Raw genomic sequence first — 16,608 nt, forward strand, 5'->3', positions numbered from 1 at the left:
ATCTCTGATTTACTCAAGAAGCAGGCAAACGTGGCATGAATGGAACATAGACCACACATGCCGACTATTAAATTTTAAAAAGAATGACATAAAAACTCTAGTAGCAGTTCGAACAGGTCACTGTCTAATTGGCAGACATGCCAGTAGACTGCGTGCGCTCTACTATAGCTATTGTAGAAGCTGTCAGGAGGTAGAAGAAGAGGAGACTATAAACATCTTTTATGCCAATGCAAGGCTCTGTACAGGAAAAGAATAAAAACTATCGGTCGATTGTTTCTTGACGATGTTTCAGAGGTTGCACAAATAAAACTTTTTATACTGCTGAACTTCATCAGTAGCACTGGATGGTTCAGAGTGGAGACAATAGAGTCAAGGGATATTAATCCCGGTGGTATCACAATGGGCCTTCTAATGGCCCAGAAACCTTGCGGTTCGATGTCCTGCAGTACAAAATGCAGCATCAACCCTCTTAGAAAGGAAAATATCATGAATATGAGCAATTAAAGCATATATCAATATTTTCGACGACGACCAATATAGCTCTGAAATCGACCAATTATGCAAAAAATATAAAGTATTAACGCGGTATTACCATTCACTACCACAGTTCAAGCCAGCAACAGATAAAAATCTCAAAGCTAAAACGATATCTAAATATTCCTATATCTGGTAAAGACTTTATTAATAAGGAAATAACAAGGAAATTTTAAAAAAATTTCGTGTTTATTCAAGAAACTTTTCGGATTAACCCCAGGCGGTAGCAATTACGTTATACAAGTAAGGTCTGTATTACCACAAAATGAGAAAACTATTATCATTTATTTCACGAACACTCAGTCAAACGTAACAGAATCAATCAATAAAAGAAAAGGGGTTGCTAGCAATTGTGTGGGCCAAACAGAAACTCCACATTTTCTTATATGGTATAGTAGATTTAGCTTTGCCCAGGTAACGAATTTCTTCATGAAAATTTTTAATATGCTCTTGTTTTTTGTGATAAAAGCATATCTTATATTTTAATGAAGCGTTACTTTGTTAGCATTAAAATTCATTTTTTCAGTCATGATTAGAGTTCTGCGCACCTTTTTCGCGCGCACAAACATCCCGTGATCCCCACTCTCAGGCTCTTACCGAATATATGCGAAAAATTATGCGGAAGGTTTCACATTATTACTAATAATCAAACGTGAAAATCGTCTTCGAAATGTCCAGTTTTACTCAATAAAAATGTTGCTTTCGCATCAAAAGTATTTCGCAGTAACGCACTACTCAGAAACATTGATGTCGCCAAATACCGCTACAGTCTATGTATGTTAATGTTAATGGGAGGGCGAAAAATCTATGAAAAAATGTATACCCAATCTATTGGGGATCACACACCGCTGGTTCTAATAATACACAAACACTCGCATTTAATGTGTCCGTGAAATATTTAAGTATCTTTAATATTCATTCGTTTACTATATTAGATTATATATTATACAAATTATTCATTAAATTAAGAAGTATAAGAAGTATAAACATCAACGAGTTGGTCGTCGAGGATTCGGGCGTTAACGTGTCGACCAGGGTCGCTGAGCATCGAATTTGGTTGCGGAACGATGTCGATCGAATTGTATAAAGGAATCGTATGAAAAAGACGTCTTCGGAGCAGTGTCGAATCGACCAGGTGTAGCGTGTCGTATTGCTGATTTATCGAATGCGATGTAGATGCTTCCATCCAATCCCGTTTGTTAATTTCATGTGTGCTGTATTATCGTGTGCTGTCTTCTCCGATGTTGAGTGTGGTATGTTTTATAAGAGTGAGCCAGTTTTTACCTAGATGGAAGTCATTTACGGTTCATAATTTTTAAATATATATACAATAAAAAAAATCAATGTATTGCATTTTTAAAAAAAGGTTATACGGTTTTTTTTTGTAGCACGATTCGAACCACCCTGTATAAAGAGTACACATATTTATACATCAAATAATATCGGACTCCAAAACCCAACAATAATCTTTAAACAAGTAAGGAAGGGCTAAGTTCGTGTGTTAACACATTGTGTATTTTCGATGAGTTTTCATTGACAGTTCACACATCTATTTGTTTACATGTGTTATGTACCCTACACGAACAGTGACGGTCATCTGATGGGTAATATGACAGTCATAGCTGAAAAAATTTTGTCAGCGCGCAGAACAAAGTTTCTATCATTTTCTTAAGATCCTTGTTTTCTTTTTGTTTGTTTGTTTTGTTTTTTCTGAGTCATTGCTGACTATAAATCCGTCATAGCTGAAAATTGTCATTTATGACTGAAACGCTATCAGAAGTGAAAAATTCTTTTGCGCAGTAAATAATATTATTTTTTTTTCTTTAATAAATTTCAAACTTTTAATCAAAATTAGTTATAATAATATACTTAAATATAAAAAGGAATGCAACAAAAAATATAATAAAATATGAAAATATAAAAATAAATTTTCACTTGATGCCATCTCCTGGATAGTTCTGAATTTAAAAATGCAAATGTAAATTAACAGTACTGACATATCAATGTCAATATTGGTGAATCCATCAGCAGTTTCTTGTAGGGAACGTTTGGGCCAATTATGGAATGTAAACAAATTGTCAACTGACATTTAGGGCTGGCAAAATATGTCTTCTAATAATATCGATTAAACTAGAGCAGGCACCCATTATAATGAGTGGAATGTAAGTTTTCAAGGGTTTTCAGCGAAAACTGTGTTTTCGTTTGACAGATTTTGTATAGATGAAAACACAAGTTTTCGCGTGAAAACATCTTTGGTCTATGAAAACACGAATTTTGTGTCGGTGCGAACATGGTATTAGGAAAGTATCGCCATGACTTCATCCATTTAAGGAAAGAGTATACACTGTTATTAGTAAAAGATTCTTCTGAATTTCATTAAGATTTCTTACATATTGATCGATAGGCGCGGTATAAAGTGAATAGGACGTTCGAAAATGTTTATATTAGTTATATGGGGACAAAGGTAGTCTTTACCTGCTTTTAACCATTTTTGGCACAAGTTATAGTGCGATTTCGATTAAATTTTTGGACGATGCCTTGAGGGTACTATTTATGCAAAGTGTTATTCTGATAACTTTATTTTTGTTTGGTATGTACACATAGCCAATAAAGTCTGCGTTCACCCGACACATTTTTTTAAGTGAAGTAAAAACATAATGTAAATAGGTAATTCAGTTCAAATTTTTTACATGTATTTCTTTTTTATATTCTTAAGTTCTAAATGCAAAAACAAAAATGTATATTCCTATTTTCATTTTTGAGATAACGGGATTTTAGTGTAATAACAAGTAAATATAGGCACCAGAAAGTCTGCGTTCAGTTAGCTTAAATTGGAAATACTGTTACTTCTCATGAATTTGTTCCTTCATTTTGCGTAGATTCTATTGTGTTTTAATGTCGGAAAGAAAAATTATCAATAAGTTGTGGAAAGATGGCGAAAGTTTCAGAAAAATTGGGCAAACTATTGGAAGAACGTATTCTTCTGTCCAGCGCGTCGTAAACAATTAAAAAAAACCGGAATTTTAACGCCCGCGATCGGGCCGTCCGAAAATATTATCAGCCCGGAAAATAATAAATATTGTGAAAGTGAACCCTCGTATTACGTCTACAAAGATTATTGAAAACGTAAATATAACCATTAAAAAACAATTTGTGCCGAAACTGCTAGAAAAATTTTATGAAAAGCTGGATGTCATGACAGAGTCGCTCGACAGAAACCATATAGTTCACTTGTTGGAGGTGGCGGAATTATGGTGTGGGGTTGCATGGCGGCTGGTGGTGTGGGTCCGGTTGAATTTATTGAACCCACAATTGATAAATGGGGTTATTTGAACATTTTAAAAAACAATTTGAAACAAAGTGCAGAGAATCTTGGAGTATCCAACAATGCCCCTAGACAACTTAAAACGCCCCCTCAATCACCTGACCTCAATCCTATTGGACATCTATGGGATCTGATGGGAAAAATAATTCGTCAGCATACAATAAAAATTAAAGAGACTTTGCGAAGTGTTATGAAAAAGAATGGTCCCAGATTACAGCTGAGGAAACAGATAAGTTGGTAAGATCAATGCCAAATCGATTTTATAACTAATTTTAAAGCTGAACGCAGACTTAATGGTGGCTATGTTTACTTCTCCTTACACTAAAATGCCGTCATCACCAAAATAAAAATAGGAATATACATTTTTATTTTAATATAATATAATAAATAATTCGAATACGAATTTTTTTTCGCTGTTTTGTATTAGTTTTAATTTTTTAAGATATTTAATTTCAATACAGATAAGGCTTTTATGGTCTAATATATTCCTTTTTATAGTAAAATAAATAAAAAGGAAAAAACACGAAAAGCCTTTTTTAAGAAAAGATAAAAAGAAATTCTCAAAATATAAGGTTACAGAGTTCTCACTAGATATCTTTACTGTTGTGCTCTCATCGATACAAAAATTTGTTGGCCGTTATAGTATAATACGGTTATTTTGTTTGAAGTTTTCTGATTTTTGGGATAAGGGTTTAAAAATTAACGAACATCACAAAACAAAATCATTGAAAGTTTCATGAAAAAACTACTCCAGACCACTGTAATACTACAAGTCATCAGATTAACAGCCTCCTATCGTTCAGCATGGTGAGCTAAGTTGATTTAGCCAGGTCCGTCTCTTTGTCCGTCTGTCCGTCTGTATATACACGAACTAGTCCCTCTGTTTTTAAGCTATCGATCCTGAAATTTTGCACCTGTCTTTTCCTCACTAAGTATCTTCACGAAATTTAGCATGGACTATTCTTTAAGGCAACAATCCAATCTCCGAAGAAATCGTAGAGATCGGATCCCTATAGCATATAGCGAACATACAAATTGAACGATCGGAATCAAGTGCTTGTATGGGAACGAGGTATCTTCAAGAAATTTTGCATGGGTTATTGTCTAAGGCAATAATGCAATTTCCGAAGAAATTGTATAGATCGGTAGACTATAGCATATAGCTGCCTTATTAACTGAACGACCAAGACGAAATTCACGAAATTAAATTAGAATCAAGTTCTTGTAAAGAACCTTTGTATTTGTGAAGGGTATTATAGCTTCGGTGCAACCGAAGTTAACGGTTTTTTTTATTTATTAACTTCTCTTTACTATTTTTCTATTTTAAGCAAATTGGTACTTATTATTTCTGCTTTTAAATCGACAGACTTTTTCTTTCTTTAACAGTAAAATAGAACGCATGGGAAGTACCGTTATACATATATTTATTTTTGGCTTGTTTAATATTCGATGAAAAAGCATACACCTGTTTTGCATCATCAGATTAGCGCCCCTAATTAATAATATCGCAAAATATTTCAACCATGGTTACAAAATTGAATAGTTTTTTTCAAATCGGTGTACAATATGAAAAGACTAATCATTTTAACTGTAGAGAAAAAATCAAAAACGCATTTCAAGAATATGGACTTTTATAAAACTGCGGTAATCGAAAAAGATATGGAGTGATATATATTTAATAATAATAATAACCCAACGATTACCCTCCTCCCGCCCAACCGACGCGAGGGGCGCAATCCGCATACGTGCGGAATTAGCCGAGTCAGAAAAGGCAAGAGAGTTTTTTACGTGTTGAGATCTAAAACTGCTCAGCTACAGAAACAAAAATTTCAACAGCTAAGATCTAAAGTTACAACATAATAAATTGTTACATTTTCATTTATTAAGAGAAAACAATAAAGTCTTTTTAATTTTGGAAAGTGAGTCAGATAAGTCAAATGTGCTGGAATGAGAATTAAAATCATGACATATACGGCGGAATGGCTCGTTTAGTTCAAAATTTGATCTACAGGATTTTAGCAGTAAAGGTCTAAACTGCCTCGAAAGGCGAACCGGGATATTAAATTTAATTTCAGACAGGAGAAAAGAACTGCAAACAGTTCCATTCAAAAGTTTCACTAAGAATGTTATGCCAAGCATTTCCATACGACTAGAAAGTGTAGGTAGATTAATAAGTTTTAAACGACTAGTGTATGGAGGTAGACTTACCCTAGCATCAAATCGGAAATGCGCTAAGGCGAAAAGTAAAAATTGTTTTTGAACCGACTCTAACTTGTCAGAATGGATTTGGTAGCTAGGGTTCCATACCACAGAGCCATATTCCAATATAGGTCTAACCAAAGTTGTATAAAGTGTTTTAGTAATATACGGATCTCTAAATTCTTTAGACCAACGTTTAACAAAACTGAGGACAGCTTTTGCTTTCAAGACCATGGTATCAATATGAAGACTGAAATTAAACTTAGGGTCCATATTAACTCCCAAATCAACATAGTTAAAAACTTGTTCTAGAATATGGTGTTTTATTACATAAGAAGAGGGGTGCACAGATCTACGGGAAAAGCACATCGTCTTACATTTATTGAGATTCATAAATGATCAGGATGAAGAGATGATTCGAAACCCAGGTGACTCTGTTCGTCCATCCGTCTGCTCGTCCGTCCTTCTGACCGTGCGAGTGATAACTTGAGTAAAAAATGAGATATATTGATGAAACTTGATGCATATTTTTTTGGCACATAGAGATCGGTATGGCAGATGGGCTTGTTCGGACCACTGCCATGCCCCAAAACGCCATTAAACGAAAACCCAAAAGTGCCATAATCAAGCGCTAAAACATACAAACTGTAATGTGTTACTGGAGATCGCAGTAGCGAAGGACACAGTAGAGCTAAAAAATATGTTAAAAGTGAGCGTTGCCTGGTCCACTAAACGGTTAAATGTACATATCTACCAAACTGTTAAATCCACCTCAACAAATTTGGATGAAAAGAAGTCTTTTAAGAATTTCTTCATACATTCTGAAACTAGGTCAAATCAGATAATGACCACGACCACTTCGCATATAAAACTAATAAAAGTGCGATAACTCAATGAGAAAATGCACCACAAGCATTTATTTTCACAACCAAAATGGTAGAGAAGGGTCTTGAGGGAGCAGGTGTAAAAATTAGACAATGGGCGTGGCACCACTCACCTTTAGGACAAATTCTATATCTCAGGCACTACTTGACATATTTCAACCACATTTGGAAGTGTTCTTTTAAACAAACTTTCCTATCATGCAGTATGAAAATTTTATGATAGCCACGCCTACTTATCGTATAACAAATTTTGAAGTTGTATCTGATTCTTCACTTTACAGTATACAAATTAAACATTAGTGAATATTTCCTACCTAGACCCAAATATGTTGACCCAAGTCCATATGGCCAAATTTTTACAGAACATATCGGTCAATCTGTGAGATCTAGTATTAAAATTCGAGAAGAACATGTGATGAATGTCCTTGTGCCAAATATGGGTAAAATCATTCTAGTACTTCCCTAATACCCAATATGTACTTAATATAAATCTATTCGAACTTCCGGTTAACTTTATATCTTATATGCATACTGGTAAATATGTAGGGTTTCTTTCAGAGAGCATCTATTTCTGGTAATGATATGTTGTAATACCAAAACGGGATAAAATCGGGTCAAAATATTCCTAGACCCCATATACCTTGTGTAAGAAAACTGACTGAATAGAATTACATATATTCTATAAGAGTTTCAAACTTCCGGTTGACTTTACACCGTACATATCGGTACATACATATTATATATTAAAAATATCTTTGCAAAATTAAGTGAATTTTAATATTTGATATACCATAGTTTACCTCAGCTCTTATATTTGATTTTCATTAGTACAGAATGTAATTGGGATTTCCCATCATTTGGTTGATGTTTTTCTCACCAAGCTAAATTTAATATATGTGTTGTGTATGGTATATGTGGTATATACAATATATAAAATTTAGCTTTGATTGAGTTTATAGCACATGTATCTCATTAGAGTTAATTGGATTGATCTTAACATTAATATTTCGGAAAAGCTAAATGTAGTAATGAAACAAAGTGAATCTACGGCTTATAATATAAACATAAGTTAATATTAAAAATAATTTGATTCTAATCCGTCCACGATTTCATCGATTAATAGATGCTCAATTGTTTCGCAACACTTTTAATATACACTTTTGCAAGACGCCACTGATCTTTTGAAATTGCGAGAGTATAAAATGTTCGGTTACACCCGAACTTAACCATCCTTACTTGTTATTTCTACGACTTGCGGAATGAGGAGAATCGCTTACACAGCCGGTTCGGGTCTAATAGTGTGGGAGCCATATCATATTACGGCACATGCGAATTGCAGTTATTAACGCCAAAAAATTACCGCAAATAAGTACAATAGCGTTCAAAAAATTGAATTTTCCTTTCTTAAATGATATACGTGCATCTTGCGCTGCGAACTGCTCTTCCAAATGCGTTCACAATCGCGTTTCCATTTGAGACACACGTGTAGCCTGCTCTTTAAATTGTGTCGACATTAGCGTTGACATTTGAGACATACGTGTACCCTGCTCTTTAAATTGTGTCGAAATTAGCGTTGACTATTGAGACATACGTGTATCCATCCTGCTCTTTAAATTGTGTCGAAATTTGCGTTGACATCTCTTTCCCCATCTACGATATTGCAGCAAAAATCATGTTTATGTCCACAATCTTTGACGAGCATTGAGCCTCTTTCTTTTCTTCTATCTTTGTTGTCTTTTCCTCTAATTCCATGTGAAAGACATATTCCTCAACATTAATGTTTTCCGCCTCCATGGCCTCTCTCAACCGTGCTTGTAATTCAGTTTTTAATCCATTTGTCGCCAAACCACGTTGCTCTAGCTCCTTTTTCATTTTTGGAATCTTCAGATCGTTAAACTTGGCCATTTTCAAATAATTATCTCCTTGGGAATTTATTTGACACCAATTGTAACGATAAATCGTCTAAATATAACTCACTCTTGAGCTCGATCACTGGATTGTTAAATTAAAGTCCCAATTTAATGCTATACACTTATCTCTATTTCCAATTCCAACTACTTAACACTTATTGCTCGCTATTCGAACTTGCAACTTATTGCTTATAGCTTAATTGCTCTTTACACGGCAACACTCTAATTAGAACTGTGTCTGCTGCACAATCCGGCAGCCCTTATATAGTAAATTTTTAACAAAAGTTCGCTACTACAACATTCTGGCAACTACGAATTCGCTGTTTAGTTGCTTCTGGCAGTTTATCGTCAATTCTGATTTGTTCTGGTACTCGTGTTCGCCACAATATTATAATTTAGTTGTAGGTAATCCAGAGTTTTAATCCCGATTTTGGAATTAAAAATCAAAATTTCATTTTTTAATCCAAGATGTTTGGGATTAACAATTTAATAATAATTTATATAATAAAATAAATAAATGAAACTCTCGAAAATAGTATGTCTTTGTGTCAAAAATTGGTTGAATCGGATCAATGCTTCCTTTAATATAAAATTTTGCCAACACCTGAAGTAATTTCCCTGGCTTTGATCCTTGCAAATTGCAAGAGTAGAAGGGTTACACCCGAACTTAGAACTTCCTTATTTGTTAATTTTTAATCCGGTATGTGGGATTTACATCTTTTGGTTATTTTTACAAAATTACACAATAAAAAAAATTAATTAAAATGTTAATCATATTTTTAATGCATTTTTTGCAACCCTGATGTAATCTTTTCAATTTTAAATACACGATTTTAGAGATTCTTCTACAATGGTATATAGTACATACATATCTTTGTATCATCATTTATCCAAATTACATTTCATTTGTTCTTATATTATTTAATTTCTATCTTATAGTATATAACAGAAATAATTTATTTTAATTTATTATATATTTTAATGTATTTTATTTTCTTACATTTTTCTTAAAAACTGCTGTCAAAATTGCTATGCCATTTTGTTTGAAAAAAAAGTAATATTGTACTAAGTCTGAAAACTTTAGTTCGAAATAGAGACACACTCTATCATGATAGCTATGCGCGGTCTCATAAGTAATTGAATTGACATGGGAAGGATACATGTTTGAAAATGCAAACAGAGAATTAAAGATTTTTTCTTGGAAAATATTTCCTATGGTAGTCTCTGAGAGTTTTTGACAAATGTTGGAATCTCCAAAAATTAGTACGTTTTGATTGCTTTCTCTATCTATCCTCAGCTGCTCAGCATCATAAGCATGAGCTGGGACACTATGAATTTTATGGAACAAAGTTAAACGTTCTGATGTTCGAGAAATCACAAAATTGAAACTTGTTGGCAGTGCTTTAGTTGTGTTCATTTCCACCAATTCCCTAAATACTATTCAGAAAATTTGTTAGGAGGAATAAAATTTCCTATAACTAAAAGACCTTCTGCAATAGTAACTCGATTGCAAACCTCATATATCGAAGCTCTAGGCATTCTGGGTTGAGTATGAACTACTACTTATACGTGGCACCCTGACTTTTATAAATAGTTATTCCCTCAGCCGAAACAATTGAAAATTGATTTCTTTTAATTGAAATTTGTTCCTTTCCTTTTATTGTGAAAAGATTTCAAAACTTTTTGAACTGGTGTCCAGTAACTTTCTAGAGGATAAGGCTTCTTTGATCGTGCTATCAAAGTAACAGAAGGTTCCGAGAATTGTATCCCCAGAAATGCTGGAAAAGAAAAATGCAAAAATATCTTTTTTGGTTAGTGTTTAGTTTTAGTGTCAATTCATAAGGCAGTCTCTGCGTTTCAGAAGTTTTCAAAATATTGTCATTTTACCTTATACCCATTTCTTTAGCTAATACTTTATCAGTTGATAGGATAGCCTCAGTTGGGATTCGGCTGAGCTTAAGGGCATTGAAATTATTCGTCCCTTCGTTGAACCTAAATTAATATATTGCATACTCGGGACTTTTTTCGGAACTGAATTTGAGCGCGATTTAAACTAATTAATTTGTATTATACTTCAAGAAGGTTGGGTAAAATTTAAAGTCGAATTTAACAAGGTTACGAGTATTTTCATACCTGTTTTATGAACGGGCAACAATAGCCTACAATCGATCCATACACTCGGTCACAAGCCCAACCCGATCGATGTGATTCATAAAAATTGTGTGTGGACCATAAAAAATTAAATCGCAAAAGCATAACATGATAACATTGAAAGATCTAACTCGAACAGGCAAAATAGTTTTTGAAGTTGGCGAAAAAGTTTTAGAAAAAACAATATAAGGTTAGGAAGTAAGTTAACACCGCATTGCACAGAGAAAACGACTCAAGCAGACCTGGGAACGTCTGTTCTTATTAAGGCGTGGTCAACAACCTTAAGTAGCACTTACTTACACGCGTGAAAATCCCAAGGCTAATGTTTATAGTTAACACAACGATCTTTATTCCCGCCTTTTCTATCTTTGCAGGATTAAATTTTCAGTCCTTTTATTGTCAGGAGTCGTATATTGTCGGATTATCGACTACTCTCATTCCAATTATATGCCGGTGATAGACGGGAAAGTGTTGGTGTGGAAACAAATGGACTATTTAAGGCATTCGAGTAACCTGACAGAATTTGCTAGCATGTTAGATGAAACCGCAGAATTAGCAGAGTTATTCCCTCAATCGCATATGCGAAAGTTATTAGACGTGGATATAAAACATATTAGAAATTTGTTGTCCATAATAAAAGTGCCCCATAGAATGGCAAGAAGTCTGGATTTCCTAGGGTCAGCACTCAAGGTAATAGCCGGCACGCCAGATGCGGCCAATTTTGGAAAAGTTAAATGGGCTGAGTTAAAGTTAATCGATGCAAATAATAGGCAAATAATAATTAATTCAGAAACACAGAAACAAATTAATAAACTCACAGATACGATAAATGAAATACTTAAAGCAAAAAAGAATGAGTTGGTTGACGCACCGCATTTGTATAAAACATTATTAAAGAGAAATAGAATAGAATAATAATAAACCAGATTTCAAACTTGATTCTCACAATTACATTGGCTAAGGCTAATGAAGAATAAAGATTTGGAGAGAATCTTAAAGGAACACCCCGTAGAGATCCCCATAGTTAGCCTAACTGAAGCATCGAAGATTAAAGTCTTACAGTCCGAGAATATAATTAATTTACTCATAGCCTACCATAGATTTAAGTCTATCTGTACCAGAGTCACCAGTTTTCCCGGTATCACATCAACATGTAACACTACAGATACAAGATGATACCGCAGCCGATTGCACCTACGACAAACTAGCGGTTAACGAATGCGTAACAACAACGGCACAAGACACCTGTGCACGAGCACTGCATGCTAGCGGCGTGGCCTCCCGCCGCACTCAGCCAAGCCACCTGAAGCCTAACTCGCAAGTAGATAATGAAATCATAATTATCAACGAGAGCATAGCAAGAGTCAGTACAGACGATGGCCCAGAGATTATTACGAACGGGACATACCTCGTCACCTTCCGTTTCTGCGCAATCATCAATGGCACGAAATATGTGAACCACTGAATAGGAAACCAGGCATAGCGGTGTCACCGCTGCTTAACATCGTTAGTCACGACCCAGTCTTGAGTATGCCGCAACTTCATAGAATGAACAATGTCAATATTCGTGTCATCTAAGATGACAAAGAAGAGCTGGCGTCCACCGACTCAATCAATACATGGATTATCGCCGGTATTGCTCTTAGCGTCATCTTAAGTGGCTTTATCATCATATGGCAAATCTCAAAGAGAAGACAAGCTTCGCGGGAGGTACAGAAGTTCATCATTTGCTCCGCTGACGCATGAGTTAGTGGTCAGCTGCGGTAATCTGATACTTGATTATGCTGCAAATGTCTACGTTATCGCTTATGCTGAGTCGGCTTGCCGGCTGTAGCTTTGTAGCTTATGTGTTCAACTTTTAGGTTTAGCTTTAAGTTAATTTTGTAATGTAAATTAGTTCTAATCAGACTCAATAAATGCAGAAGTGTACTGCACCAACTATACAAGCTACAATCTGTTCTTGTAATAACTATATGTAACTGTGACTGAATGTGAAAGCGTAGACTGCGAACAGTTTGCATCTAACGTGGGACATTTTGCTACTACACACGGTAACTTACTGTGACTGGATCTGAAGGCGTAGCCTGCGAACAGTTTGTTTCTAACATAGGACATTTTGCTACCACACTAGATAACTTATACGCTTATAATTGATTTTATATAGAATGCATTACAACTGTATTGAGCAGTATGAAAAGGAATCGGTGACAATGAATAACATTTTTAATTTATTTTATCGATTTTATTATACATGTTTAGCTTAAAAATTAATAAATGTTAACAACTTTAAAAATTATATTATTATATTAATTTGTATATAATATTTACAAAAATAAACATACATTTTTATAGAGATTCTGATACATATATCTAAATTATAATTCTTTTCTCCTTATATATAATGTCTTTTATAATAACCAATTATACATATAATTTAAATTTTCTTAATTAGATTATTTACATATTTTTCTTAAAATTATCCGAAAAACTACTGTCAAACTTGCTATACCATTCTAATTCGATTATATTTGAAGAAAAAAATTGAAGAAATATTGCAATAAGTCTGAAAACTTGAGTTCGAAATAGAGACACAAATACTGTCATGATACCTGTGTACTGTCTTAAAAGTAATTGCGTTACCATGGGAAGGATCCACGTTTGAAAATATGTTCTAAAGAACTTGCAATACCATGCTTTGAATATATTATAATGCCCCGTTTATTTCTGTTGCTAGTTTCCGTGCTATCTATACTCAGCTCGTTAATTGGAGCAAACCCTGGTTTATCAAAATTTTTACAAGGATAACACCAAGTTTCTACAAAACATAAATTAACAAAACAAAACATTACTAATAGATAGCATGAAACAGTCGCTTTTTGTATCATTAATGTGAACATGAAGACTCTGAACATTATGGAATAAAATTTGATGTCCTGATGTTCGGGAAATTATAAAATTGAAACTTGTTGTCAGAGCTTTATTTGTGTTCAAATCCCTCAGTTCTCAAAATACAGGAACCGATTCAGAAAATTTGTTAGAAGGAATTAAATTTCCCTTGATGAATAGACCTTCTGGAGTAGTAGCTCGACTGCATATGTATGAAGCTCTAGGCATTCTGGGTCGAGTATGAACTACAACTTTATTATATGTGGCACCCTGACTTTTATGAATAGTTATTCCCTCAGCCGGAACAACTGGAAACTGATTTCTTTCAATTGAAATTTGTTCATTTCTTTTATATTGAAAAGATTTTAGAACTTTTTCAATTGGTGTCCAGGTACTTTCTAGAGGATGAGACTTTTTTGTCGTGCTATCAAACCAACAGATGGTTCCAAAAATTTAATCCACAGAATTGTTGGAAAAGAACAATGGAAATCAATTTACTCAAGTTGTCTAGCTGCCCCACTAAGAAAGCCATCACATGTGTTTTTATTCACTTTACTCATATATTTGCCGGAGTGTCAACTCATAGGGCAGTCCTTGCGTTTCAGAAGTTTTTAAAAGTTATTTCTTTCCAAAATATTTGTTTTCACTTATACCAATTCGTTTCACTGAGTCTTTTGCAGTTGAAAGGATAGTTTCAGTTGGGATTCGACTGTGCTTAAGGGTATTGAAATTAGAGATCGAGAACTTCCTCGAAATTAACCACTCGAGTTTCAATGAGTGATATGTCCTCATTTGTCATAGTACCAGATGTTATATGGTTTAATGCAATTGCAAAGGCCTGATCCTCCCGTTTTCTTATTATTATTGTAAATTCAAAGTATTGCTGTGTCCACCTAGATAGGTAGATAGATTAGTTTTGAGGTATGCACCACGTCCTATGGTCTATTGTGCCCTCCCTTAAGTCATATGGACTCATCTAGCCCCAGCATGTTCATAAACTCCAATATTCTGCTGGGTGCTAGTGAAGCAATACAATCCCTGTTTGGAAACATGGATCCCAGGGCCTTGATTCTGAATCTGCAGACTGCTGTGCAGTTCATTAGCAGACGTTCTGGGGTTGCCGGCTCCATGTCACAGAACCGACAGTTTGCAGAGACTAAGCTTATGTTGAAGAGATGCTTCTTGAGCCTGCAATGGCCGGTGTAAAACGCGAAAAGCAGCCGGAATTGGTTCCTCGGGAGATTGATTACGACTTTAAACCGTTTACGGTCGTAACCCCCAATCAGCAACCTGGCATGGCGCATGCCTTGAAGTTGTTGCCAATGTCTCTCCCTGCCTACTCTTTCTTCCATACGGAGCAGTTCTTTAATGGTATGTGATTAACCGCTACGCATGGTTCCGGTCCTACCATTTTTGTGGAGGCTGCAGAGCGGGCCAACTTGTCAGCCAGTTCGTTATCGGCTATACCCCTGTGGCCAGGCACCCAAATAAGATGCACTCGGTTGTGGTCTCATAAGCTGTTGGGCCGTTCTATACACTTCTGCACTAGAAGCGATCTGACCTCATAGGCAGAGATCGCTTTTAGTGTCGCCTGACTATCGCTGAGTATAGCAATACTTTTATTGCGACAGTTGAGTTGGAGGTTTATAACTACACACCGACTTATAGCATAGATATCGGCTTGAAAAATGCTTGGAAAACTTCCCACGGGAATGGAATGCTTTCTCTTAGAAGCAGGTCCAGCGATGAATCATCCCGCCTTGTTGCCAAGGGTAACATTGAACTTCTTAGTGAAGCTTACTACTTTGGTAATGCTGTCCGTTGGGAGAAGGGCCAGTGGCATTTCCTCACTTAGCGCCTTCATCTGCTGGGGCGAGATTGCTTTCCCTCTGCCAACTCCCTCTGCTGTCATTTGAAGGAGAGTCTGTTTGGCTGTCTGCTTGATTACCATATGCAGCGGTGTAAGTTCCAGCATTACTTCCAGTGCTGCAGTCGGACACGTACGCATTGCGCCCGACGCGCAGATGCAGGCAAGTCTTTGCAGATTTGACAGTTCAAGTCCTACCGAAGTCTGCGATGCTGTACATCCACCTGATGGTCCCAGCTAGTCGGTGCTTTCGTAGCCTTGGTTAAGGTCCTATCTCCAACAGGTGAGAGTTGCTTCAAATCACCAAACACTATGATCGGTATACCACCGAAGGGGCTGTCTGTTTTGAAAATTTGTTTTGATCTCGCATTAACAGAGCTAAACATACGAGCACCTACCATCGATATTACATCAATTATGGTTAATTTTAAATCGATAAGTCTGGAATATAATGAATTAACTGTGTCATTGCTAAGAGGCCTTAACAGGTAAAGAGAATATTGAATGAAGGGTCATTCCACCTATTCCGAATGCTGCTTTACCCGTAGGTGCGCATAGAAGAACTTTTAAGGAACTTGGATTGGATCCAGGTGTAGAATTGTAACGATGGTTAAGAGCTTGATATATTGCAGATTTTAAACGACTCTTTCTTATACCTGCACCGCCGCCAATGAGCTCATAAAATGGATGATTTGTTTTAGTGCATTAAATGTGTCAAATAGGTTCTTTCCTTAGTATTTAGACTTTGAACTAAAGAAAACTTTTCCTTAACTGGAATTAAAGGGTGTAATTAAATAAGTCTAATATTGCAATCAAATTCATTGCCATTATCTGTTGAATCTTCATCATGCA

General features: G+C 35.3%; 1 long non-coding RNA gene across 1 annotated transcript; it reads left to right on the plus strand.

The window, feature by feature from the left end:
* The first annotated feature begins 2,864 nt into the window (after window positions 1-2,864).
* On the plus strand, window positions 2,865-12,949 carry LOC138858153 (uncharacterized). The gene is made up of 2 exons (XR_011397376.1): window positions 2,865-3,201; window positions 11,378-12,949. It is a non-coding gene; the product is annotated as an uncharacterized lncRNA (long non-coding RNA).
* The last annotated feature ends 3,659 nt before the right edge of the window (window positions 12,950-16,608 follow it).

This window comes from Bactrocera oleae, chromosome X, assembly GCF_042242935.1.
Source record: "Bactrocera oleae isolate idBacOlea1 chromosome X, idBacOlea1, whole genome shotgun sequence".
Classification (NCBI taxonomy): domain Eukaryota; kingdom Metazoa; phylum Arthropoda; class Insecta; order Diptera; family Tephritidae; genus Bactrocera; species Bactrocera oleae.